Source organism: Molossus molossus, unplaced genomic scaffold (genome assembly GCF_014108415.1).
Source record: "Molossus molossus isolate mMolMol1 unplaced genomic scaffold, mMolMol1.p scaffold_m16_p_4, whole genome shotgun sequence".
Taxonomy (NCBI): Eukaryota; Metazoa; Chordata; class Mammalia; order Chiroptera; family Molossidae; genus Molossus; species Molossus molossus.
Window position 1 is genome coordinate 40,358,629 of NW_023425377.1, and position 12,124 is coordinate 40,370,752.

General features: G+C 44.1%; 1 protein-coding gene and 1 pseudogene across 1 annotated transcript in view; one reads left to right on the forward strand and one right to left on the reverse strand.

Annotated features, from left to right (window-relative positions):
- VDAC1 (voltage dependent anion channel 1) overlaps nucleotides 1–12,124 on the forward strand; it is an 87,810-nt gene that overhangs the window by 9,844 nt on the left and 65,842 nt on the right. The window lies entirely within an intron of this gene.
- Nucleotides 1,475–1,571, reverse strand: LOC118615376 (annotated as a pseudogene).

Here is a 12,124-nt window from a genome sequence, read left to right on the forward strand (position 1 = left end):
TTATTTATTATTTTTTTATCCTCACCTGAGGACATTTTTTTCATTTTTGTTCAGATAGAGTGGGAGGGAGAGAGAGGAAGAGAGACAGAGAGAAACATCAATGTGAAAGGAACACATCGAGTGGCTGCCTCCCACACGACCCCAACCAGGGCTGGGGATGAATCACAACTGAGGTATGTGCCTTTGGCCGGAATCGAACCCGTGACTCATTGGTCCATGGGCCGATGCTTTAACCACTTAGCAAACCGGCCAGGGCTCGATCAACTTTTTAATGAATATATTTGAAAAAACCGCGATAGAGTGAAGCTGCGAAAGTCGAAGCGCGAAGTGACGAGGGACGACTGTAATTTAGTTTGTGTGTGCCATGAGATGAAAAAGGTTGAAAATTGCTGTCTTGTAAGTTAGGTTGACCTAACCTGACCAGCAGCCCCTCAGGCAACAAAACCTCCTGCCTTCCACGTGTACTATGTATTGCTTCTTCCTCTTCTCAGGTGTTCATGAGCTGGGAGCAGAACCCTGGTGCCTGACTCCTACCAAGCTCTGTGCCTGACATAGGTTTCACGACACCCCCACCCCAGCATGCTTGCTTCTCAGTTTAAGCTCCTTTTTCAAATTAGATTTAATTTCAATTTTTTTTTTTCATCCTCACCTGAGGACATTTTTCCATTTTTTGTTTAGATAGAGTGGGAGGGAGAGAGAGGAAGAGAGAGAGAGAGAAACATCGATGTAAAAGGGACACATCGAGTGGCTGCCTCCCATACAACCCAACCAGGGCTGGGGCAAACTGTAACTGAGGTACGTGCCCTTAGCGGGAACCAAACCTGGGTCTCTCTGGACTGCAGGCTGACGCTCTAACCGCTGAGCCAAACTGGCCAGGGCCAATTTCAAATTTTTTATTCACTCTTTAAAATGGGCTTTTAATGATACAGATATTGGAAAGAAAAAAACCCCCACAAACCAACAGCCAGGTTAAAGCTAGAATTCTCTCATATGAGTCCCCCACCGGTGGGGTGGGTCTTCTTCCTGTCTTTTTCCCAATGCATTTTAATTTACATGCATGTGGATCCAAGGATAGATAGTTTTGTTTTATGTCTACTTCTTTTTACATAAATCTGAGTTCTATGTATCATTTAGCAACTTCCTGTTTTACTTAAGGGTACACATCTTGGAGATCTTTGCACATCAATAGATGAAAATCCACCTTATTCTTTTTTGGGGGGACCACAAAATATATTTTTATATTGAGAGGAGAGCGTAGAAAAGAAGCAGCCCCTATACCAGGCCCTATTCAGTGGCAGCTTCTTGTTCCATTGGTTTAAGGAAGATTTTGAGGAAATCAAGTTTGTTTGGAAAAATCTAGGTGTAGTTGCTTTTTATGTTGTGATGGGTAGAAAGGATGAAGTGAAGGCCCCTCACACCCTCCATCTTGCCTCAGACTATGTCCTGGAACCCTGGGGCTAAGAAAGCTTCACTTTCATTCCTGCTTTTTGGGATCGTTGAGGAATGACAAGCAGGAAGAGCGACAAGCCCAGCATGTTGGCGAAGATGGAGAGCTGCACATCTGTAACCATTCTGACCAGCTGACTCAGCTCTAATGCCATCTGCACACTAGTTCAAGGCAGGAGCCCACTTTATTCTTCTTAATGATTACATAATATTCCCAAATATATATTCCCATAGATTATTTACTCATTCTCTCACTGATGAACATTCATTCACATTGTTTCCAGATTGTCAACATCACAAACAACTTTTTTATTTTTTTATCTTCACCCAAGGATATCTTTACATTACAAGCAAATCTTTTTATGTGACTGTCAACCTAGTCCAACTCAAGGATAGCTGTTCTGGTTAATGATATTAGAGGAGGTATTCAAATAAAAGGTGAAATAATGTCTTCCTCAGAATACTGATGTTTAAACATTATTGCATGTGAGAATCACCTGGAAAGCTTTTAAAGCTACAGGTTGCACCTGGCCGCTATGGCTCAGTGGCTCGAGTATCATCCCATGAATTGAGAGGTCCTGGTTCGATTCCCAGACGTGGCACATATCTAGGTTGCGGGCTCCATCCACATTAGGGGGCATGCAGGAGGCAGCCAATCGATGTTTAATGTTTCTCTCACATAGATGTTTCTATCTTTCTCTCCCTCTCTCTCTAAAAAATAAATAAAAATATATCTTAAAAAAATATACAGGTAGCTGGGACAGAGGCCTGAAGCTTCTGATTCAGGAGTTCTGGTGTGGGCCTGAGGATCTGTATTTCTAACAAGTTCCCAGGTGAAGCTGCTGGTCAGGGGCCTTACTGTTAGAGTCACCGCTCAGCCTCCACTTACTTGAAGGGTCACCTTGCCCTTGGGAGACAATGTTCAGGAGAATTCATCCTGGGCTCCTCCCTCTGCTGAGGAGTGGATATTCTGGCATTCTGCTGGGAAGTAGGGCCCGACGGGCCACTGATGGTGGGTCCAGAGGTCTGGCTAGCAAGGGCATGCGACATGTATTCCAGCTGGGCCTGGAAGCCAGGGACCTGTTGGCTCTACACATAGCCTGCAGGACCAGCCTTTTCTGGGTACCGAGCCCCAGCCCCTGCACCTAACTCCAATCTTCCCCGTGGAGCCGAAGGAAGGGCTCTGAGCAGGTGGTGAGCTGTTTACAGGGTATGGCTGGGAAGTGCTCTGGGGTTTTCATAAAAGAAACAGGAGAACACATCCCCAGAGAGGGCCTTCTAAAGGTCTTCAGGTTTCAGGACCCTCAGGCACTCATTATCCCCAAATGGACTACAGGAGGTCACACTGGGTTGGGGGAGAGCATCACTGGGGTGGGAGTGCAAGAACCTGGAGCCTGGACCCCTGGACCTAAAAAACATCCCTCCTTCCTGGTGGCTTTGAGAGGGACACTTCTGTCACTGAAGATGGTCTAGTGGCAGACTGAGGATCAGACTCCTATGGGCATTTGGTCAGTGCCTCCTCCCACAGTTGAATTTTGACACCTTTCAGCTCACCAGGTTCCTTGCCCTTTGACCCCCAATGTGCTGGCCATGAACCTTAGCAACCTTGATGTTAGAAAGAAGCTTCCTCTGGACTGCTGGCTGCTTTGTTGCAGGTATCAGAAAGGAGGGAAAAAGCCTCCGTGGCCAGGCCACAGTTCCCTGGGAGGATGGCAGTGCCTTTGGTGCTCAGGAGAGCTGCTCCAGGCCCCGCTCCTTCAGTGAGCTCAAAGTTTGAATCCAGCTTCAATCTGGTGCAGAAATGTTGTTTTAGCCTTTGGGTTATGGCTAAAGTCTTGAATGTTTTACCTGATTTTTCATAGCTGTAATTTCAGCACCTAGCACATAGGGAGAATCTAACAGACCTTTGTCGAATAAATGAAAAATGAACAAATAAATATCTTAGAAGGTGTCTGCAACATGGGTCCGGCTGCTCCCTCCCTGGACATGGAAGCTAGACCCTAGGGCCGGCTGTCCAGCGAATTGAGGCCCTTTCTGCACAGCCTCCCTCAGTGGGGTGCCGGGTCCAACCACCAGGGACAACCTCTGCACAACTTCAGCTGTGAAGGGCACTCTGCCTCCTATACGGGTTAGCAGGGGAGGGAGGGGAATGTGGAGAGGAGGGCTTCCCTTCCCAAGGCGAGGGGCTGTGGCGGCTCTGGAAGCCCTACCCAGGGCCTGGTGGCTGAGGCTCTGCTCTGTCCGGGATCCCATCACCCACGCCTCCACCCGCCTTCGCTCGCGCACTGCACTTTGCAGTAATAGCGGAACTGGGGGGAGGTGGAGAAACAATTTTAATCCTTTCAGACTCAAAACTCAACTTCCCATTTCTTTCAAGACACTCGCTCCTAACCCAAAAATCGAAAGTCGAGGCTGGGGGAATTCTGCTCGATGGAAAAGCTTAAGGGTGTTACTTTTGGTCTGGGTGGGACTGGACCCTAAGTGTCCCAGTCTGGGGGCTCAGAGGATCTGCCCATCGGACCCCTGGGTCCGGCGGAGACAGGCCCGCAGAGAAGGGCTCCCCCTCCCCGCCCCCCACCCCCAGGCCAGGGGAAGAGGATGTCCCCACCTACCCAGCGCGACCCAGGCAAGCGCCCCTTCCGACCTACCGGTGGGGAAAGGGCTCAGCCCTAGGAGGCTTCCATTGTTGGGCCTCCGAGCCCAGCCCCTTCCCCTGACCGAGCGCTTTGAAGTGGCCGCGATTGCAGCCCCCTCCCCAGCGTGGCGCCGACCCCGCTGTGCCCGCATCTTGGCTGTGGCCGAGCGCTTTGCATGGGAATGGGCCCGGTAGCACCCGCTGGGCGCTCTTTGTAAATTCATCCCTGGGAAAGACCGGCCCGGGGCGCTCCGGGGTAATTCACCTCTGGCGTCACAGCGCCTGGGAGTGTAGGGTTAGCCCCGCAAACCTCTGGGTTTAGGGCGAGGCTGTCAGAGTCCCCAAAGGTTCCTCTGGAGTGGTTGGACGGGACCTAAGCGCCGGGGTGGGGGATTCAGGATGCAGGGACTAATTTTTAAGTAAAATTCAACGGGCCATTTTGGCAACATACTTGTACCAGTAGTTAAAACCGTGCAGACCCCTGATCAAGCAACTCCGTTTCTGTTAAGATAATCATACATAAGTGTGCAGAGATGTCTGTACATACAACATATTGGAGCTGTTTAGAACTGGGAAACTGGAAATACACAGCAGCAGAGATTGGTTATACTCTCTAACTAGCTAGTTTACCATGGGTTAGATACCGCTGGAAAAATCCATGACTTCAAAGCATTAACGATGATGATATAAAAGAATATTTACTACTAAAAATGCTCTTGGTATTAAATTAAAGCAATAACTATATGTACTTGTATGGAAAAATGCCTGGAAGGTATGCCATAATTTTTTATTGCTTTTTTACCGTAATCATGTATTTCAAAGTAAGTTTTATAAAACTTAAGTTCTAAGAATACAAAACGAAATTTTCCAGGTGTCTCAATGTCTGAATTTGAAAGGCATCCTACAAGACACTGTAGCATACAGTATTTTTCTCTTTTGTTTTCAAAACAGCCTGCAGCCTGCGGGGTGGCTGGGCAATTGTTGTCATCTCCATTTCACAGCAGCGGAGGCTGGTGCCTTGGGCGCTGATGGATGGCGCAGGTGAGGCAGAGCAGGCCCAGCCCCGCTGTCCTCCACACAGCTCCTCGCAGTTTGCAGAGCAGCATGTAGCCAGGGAGTGGGAAGTGGGGCCGGGGCTGTGTGCAGGTTCCCCTGGGCTGTGCCCACTGCAGGCCACATGTCCCCCTCAGGTGTGGCCAGGCCCCAGGTATTCTTGGCTTCCTTGATACAGAAATGTTAAAAAGCAGCAATATGACCCCTCACACCATAGTCTGGCTCCCAGTGGTCTGGGGCCTGTTTTTTTCACCCTGCTTTCCTCTTTGGTGCTACTCAGGAGACCTGGGGTGGTGGCGGCAGCTTCTGCAGCACTTGGACTTGTCAAATATTCTTTCTAGAGGGTGTGATTACCTAGCTGTGGGAGGGTCCCTTCATGTGTGGTCATCATGCTGCCTCCACTCCCCACCAATCCATTCATGGCTGGCCCCTCACGGTTGCCAACAGTCCTGAATTATTAGGGCATGGGGGGTGAGAGAGAGGCCTTGGGGGAGCTCTGCTGTCTGGAACTGGAACGTATTCAGAGAGTTTGAGCTCAGTTGAAAGCTACAGTCATTGAAATGGGTGCCTCTGTCTTTACCACATGGTTTAGAGAACACTAAAAAAATTTCCCGTTTCTCTAGTTAGCTTTGGTGATCTTTTGATGTTCTTGCTTCTAACTTGGCACTTTATTACTCTAAGTCATTCTATGATTCTGATTTCTTTAACATCTTTGTTTTCTTTTGAAAGCACAGTAAAACCTTCAGGGTGGGGAGGTGGTTGTGTGGGTGGGAGTTTTGCTGGGCCCCCCAGAGGATACTGCTACTAAGTAAAATTTGCTTTTACTAAAACACACAAAAATTACCTCCCAGGGACAAATTTTCCCCCCTTCTAAATTCACTTTAGATGAATGCACAGAATCAACATATTTTTAAAAGATTGAAAATAAATGAGGAAGCATTTTATCAGTCCATTAAGTTTTTGCTTCCCAGCAATTGTCATTGGTTTGGCTCAAATAAACTCATAGAAAGAAGAAGGAAGGAAGGAAGGAAGGAAGGAAGGAAGGAAGGAAGGAAGGAAGGAAGGAAGGACGGAAGGAAGGAAGGAAGGAAGGAAGGAAGGAAAAGAAAAGAAGACCAAGACACACAGGCTAGAATAAGCAGGTCAAACACCTTTAATATGAATTTCAGAAGAAGACAATGGAGAGGATGGGAAAGAAGCAATATCTGATGGCTATTAATTTTCTAGAACTGGTGGATACTTAAATTTTTAGGCATAGTGATTTCTGAGCAGAGAAAATATGAAACACTTTCTACTTTGCTGCGTTATAGGGAAATTTCATGACACTGAAGACAATGAGAAAATCCTAAAAGAAACCACAGAAAAAAAAATTGCCTACAAAGAAATGATCATTGAACAGCCTTCTCATCAGCAATAAAGGAGCTGAGAGTACTATCTTCAAAGCGCAGAGAGAAAAGATCTGTCATTCTCAAATTCTACTCTAAACTACATGTTGTTCAAGAATAAGGGCAAAAATATAGACATGGGCAAAAAAGAACTGAGAGAGATTTTCACTTACATGCCCTCATCGAAAGAACTGCTTAAACTGTCAGGGGTGTGGAGAAAAGGGGACTCTAGCACACTGCTGGTGGGAATGCAGACTGGTGCAGCCACTATGGAAAACAATATGGAAAACAATAATTTTTCTTCAAAAAATTAAAAATGGAATTGCCATCTGACCCAGTGATCCCACTTCTTGGAATATACCCTAAGAAGCCTGAAACACCAATCAGAAAGAATATATGTACCCCTATGTTCATAGCAGCACTATTTACAATAGCTAAGATCTGGAAACAACCCAAGTGTCCATCAGTAGACGAATGGATAAAAAAGCTGTGGTACATATACACAATGGAGTACTATGCAGCTGTAAGAAAGAAGGCTCTCTCACCCTTTGAGATGACATGGAGGGACCTGGAGAGTATTATGTTAAGCAGAATAAGCCAGTTAGAGAAAGACAAGTACCACATGGTCTCACTTATTTGTGGAACATAATGAACAAAATAAGTTGTTGACCAAAAGAGGTCCAGAATCATGGAAGCAGGGAACAGAATGACAAACCTCAGAGGGATGGGGGTGAGAGGGGAGGGAAGAGATAAACCAAAGAAGTTATATGCATATATGCACAACCAATCAACATGGACACTAGGCTGGGGAGGGCAGGAGAGGGGTGGGAGCGAAAAGTGGGGGATCAATGGGAAAAAAGGGGGACATTTACAATACTTTTTTTTTTAAAAGGAGTTTTCTTTTTAATTCTTTTCTCTTTATTGATATTAGAGAGAGAGAGAGAGAGAGAGAGAGAGAAGAAGGAAGAGGGAGAGAGAAATAGAAACATTGATGAGATAGAACATCGATTGGCCGCCTCCTGCATGCCCCCCACAGGGGATCAGGCCCACAACCTGGGCATGTGCCCTGACTGGGAACATCTTGGTCATGGGTTGATGCTCAAACACTGAGCCACACCTGGCTGGGCCGTTTGTAATACTTTCAACAATAATAAAAAAAAAAGAACTGCTTAAAGACATTCCTCAGAAAGAAGGGAATTCAGCCTTGAAGAAAGCAGTGGAACGAATGAAGCAATACTGAGGAAAGAAGTGTATGTGTGGGAAAATCTAAACAAACCTTGCATATAAAAAGCAACAACAATAATGATGGCAACTGCCCGGCAGGTGTGGCTCAGTGGATTGAGCATTGTCCCATGGACTGAGAGGTCCTGGTTCGATTCCCCATGAGGGGAGGGGGTTGCAGGATCAGCCAATCAATGTTTCTCTCTTACATCGATGTTTCTATCTCTCCAAAACAAAAATCAATACAAACATATTTTAAAATAATAATAATAATAATAATAATAATAATAATGATGGCAACTAATTGTGGAGGGTTTAAAAACAAGAAAGAAAATAGTACTAGGCAATCATAATAGATAATAAAACAGGATCATTGGAGTGAAACCTTCCAAGATTCTTTTGTTGTTTTGGAAGACAGTAGAGCAGAAAAGTGAATTAATTTATCAGGAAGCTAAGGAAGCGTAAGCTGCAGGACTAGTCTTTTTTCTTAAGGAAGACTCCCAAATTGAGTAAGCTTCTGGTCCCATAAAACCTGGATCTGCCTCTGGGGTAGGGTTAATGTTTTATATTTAGATTTTATTAAAAGAGTTATGTATATAGAAAAAATGTAAAGACTACAAAAATATGAGAAACAAAATGTGCAACTTCTAACTTGGTAGGGAAAATAAAGATAAGACAGCCCAGCCGGTGTGGCTCAGCTCTTGAGGGTCGACCCATGCACCAAGAGGTCGCCGGTTCAATTCCCAGCCAGGGCACATGCCCAGGTTGTGGGCCAAATCCCCAGTGGGGGCATGCAGGAGGCAGCCAATCAATGTTCTCTCTCATTGATGTTTCTATCTTGCTTTCCCTCGCCCTTCCTCTATCTCTAAAATCAATAAAGAAAAAAATAAAAATAAAGATAAGACAATTTGAACAAACCAATCAAAAGCAGGAAAAGATGAAGGAGGGAGCAAAGATAAGATGTTATAAATAGAAAACACAAACTAGAACAGCAAATGTGGCCAGAATTTTCACGTGACCCTTCATATCTGTTCTCCCTTTCTTAACATGGTAATAGAATTTTTAGCTAAATAGATTTATAATCTACATCTTTCATCTTTCTTTACAGATAGATGTAACCAATAGTATGTGATCAGAAGTGGTGTTGCAGCTTTTGGGTTGCATTAAAAGAAAGGGAGCTCTGGCCAGTAGGGCTCAGTTGGTTGGAGCGTCATCCCGTACACCAAAGGGTTGCCCATTTGATTCCTGGTAAGGGCACATACCTAGGTTTCGGGTTCAATCCCTGTTCAGGGCATGTAAAGGAGGCAATTGATCAATGTTTCTCTCTCACATCAGTGTTTCTCTCTCTTCCTTCCTCTCTTTCTCAAAATCAATTTTTAAAAAAATCCTCAGGTAAGGGAAAAAAAAAAAGGAAGAGCCCAGCCGATGTGGCTCAGTGGTTGAGCATCGACCCATGCACCAAGAGGTCACCAGTTCGATTCCTGGTCAGGGCACATGCCCAGGTTGTGGGCCAAATTCCCAGTGGGGGGCATGCAGGAGTCAGCCAGTCGATGTTCTCTCTCATCCATGTTTCTCCCTCTCCCTTCCTCTCTCTATAAAATCAATAAAGAAGTCTGGCTGGTGTGGCTCAGTGGTTGAGCGTTGACCTATGCATCAAGAGGTCGCCAGTTTGGATTCTGGGTCAGGACACATGCCCAAATTGTGGGCCTGATCCCCACTGAGGGGCATGCAGTAGGGGGCCAATTAATGTTGTCTCTCATCAATGATTCTATTTCTCCCTGGATCCAAGTGTCTCAGGTTTGATTCCAGTCAAGGGCATGTACCCAGGTTGTAGGTTCAATCCCCAGCCCCAGTCAGAGTCATGTGGGAGGCAACCAGTTGATGTGTCTCTCTACATGGATGTTTCTCCCTCTCTCCTTCCCTCCCTTCCTCTTTTCCATTCTATCTAAAAATTAATGGAAAAATATACTCAGGTGAGGATTAACAGCAGCAACAACAAAAATGTTAGAACAGTAAAAGTAAATGGATTAGACTCATGAGTTAAAAGACAATGATTTCAGGTTAGAAGAAAAGAAAACCAAAACCAGAATAAACACAGCCACACTCATTTGTCATGCATCGTCTGTCCATAGCTGCATTCACGGTGTGCTGGCAGAGTTGCATAGCTACAAAGACACGGTATGGCCTACAAGTAAAAGAACATTACTACTTGACTCTTTACAGAAAAAGTCTGATGGCCCCTGAAGTAAGTTATAAAGCAAATTTTAACGAATATCAAAGGATAGCTATCATACTGACCATATTTTCTAATCTTCATTAAATAAGATAAGAGGTCAAAATCGAAGAGATAGCCAAAATAACCCCATTACATTTGGAGGTATGTCTAAAGAACTCATAGAGAAAAGAAGAAACATAAAGGAAATTACACAATATTTGGAAGTGGAGGAACTGGAACATCATATAAGAAAATTTGTGGGAATTACCTAGAGCAATGGTTAGAGAGAAATTTATATCTTAAAATGTTTTTCTTTATTGATTTTAGAAAGAGAGGGAGAGAGAGAGAAACATCGATGTGAGAGAACATCAATTGGCTGCCTCCTGCATGCCCCCCACTGGGGATCAGGCCCACAACCTGGGCATGTGCCCTGACCAGGAATCGAACCAGTGACCTCTTGGTGCATGAATGGACGCTCAACCACTAAGCCACACCAGTTGGGCAGAAATTTATATCTTTTAAAAATACATTAGAAAGAGAAAAAACTGAAAATTCATAATCTGAATATTCAACTAAAAGAAAAAAAAAAAGAATAACAGAATAACTTGAAGAAAGTAGTAAAAATAAAATAAAATACAAAGAAACAAGAGGGATAAACAACAGCAAAAGTTAGTGCTTTAAAAAAACCAAGACAAATCTCTGGCAAGATGGATCAACTGAAAGAGAAAGAGAGAGACAGAGAGACAGAGAGAGACAGAGAGAGAATTTAGTAAATTAATTTGTTCAATAAATTGATTTAAAACAATTAAAAAGTAAAGTAATAAAAGATACTGTAGAAATTATGAGTGAATACTACAAGCAGATTTATGCCAATAAATTTGAAATTTCAAAAGAAATGGATAATTTTCTAGAAACATGTAAATATATAGAAATGTATATCAAAACAGATGTTTTCTATCCCTGTATCAGTTATCTATTGCTGAGTAACAAAATCACCCTAAAACATAATGTCTTAAACAACAATCATTTTATTTGCTCATGATTCGGCCCGTCAGCAGGTTGGCAGGGCATCATCATAAGAACAGGTCTTCTGTGGGTCTCACCTGGGGTCACTCAGGTAATGGCAGCCATCAGCTGCTCTACTGCGTCTGGATGGTCCAGGATGGCCTCCCTCATGTGCCTGGCAGTTGACGCTGGCTGTCAGCTGAATCACATGTCTCCATCAGGTTGTTCTGGGCTTCTCATGTTAGCAGAAGCAGGCAGCAGAATGGGGCAAGCCCCAGTGCACAAGTATTTTCAAGCCTTTGCTTGTGTCAGGTTTTCCAATGTCTCATTGGCCAAATAATAACAAATCTTGGCCCAAGCAAGTCACTGAATCAGTGTAGGAGGGATTATACAGGGTAAGGATACAGGGAGAAGCATTCATGGTGGGGGTAGGCGGGGGCAGCTGTTACTATAACAATCAACCAAAACTGTAAAGTAAACATAAAAATCAACCCTCCCTAAATATAATGTGGTATTCCACATTGGGTGCTAAAAAAGGACATTGTGGAAAAATTGGTGAAATCCATATAAAGTCTGGTAATCTACCAATCTTAGTTTCTTTCCTTTTCTTTTTTTGCTATTTTGGCTCCTTTTTGTTTTAGCCTGCCATTTTTTTAAACTTTATTTTTATCGTTTACACTATTACAAATGCAATGTTAGTATTTTTATTGAATTTTTTTTAGTGAGAAGGAGAGAGAGATAGAGAGGAAGAGAGAGATAGAGATAGAAACATCAATGTGAGAGAGAAACATCCATCAGCTGCCCCTTGCACACCCCCTACTAGGATCAAGCCTGAACTCAGGCGTGTGCCCTGATTGGGAATCGAACTGGGACCTCTCAGTCCATGGGATGATGCTCAGTCCACTGAGCCACAGTGGCAAGGCTTAGTTTCTTATTTTGACAAACGTACCTAATATAAAAGTATTAGGGGGAACTAGGTAGATGAACCCTCTTTGCAGTCTTTGGAAAGCTTTTCTATAAATCAAAACTATTCCAAATTTAAAGTTTATTTTTTGAAAAAGCACCAACATACTAAAAAACAACTGGCCCAGATAGTATTATTGGTGATTTTTGCCAAATTATTCAAGGAACAGATATTCTTCTTTTATTAAAACTGTTACAGAA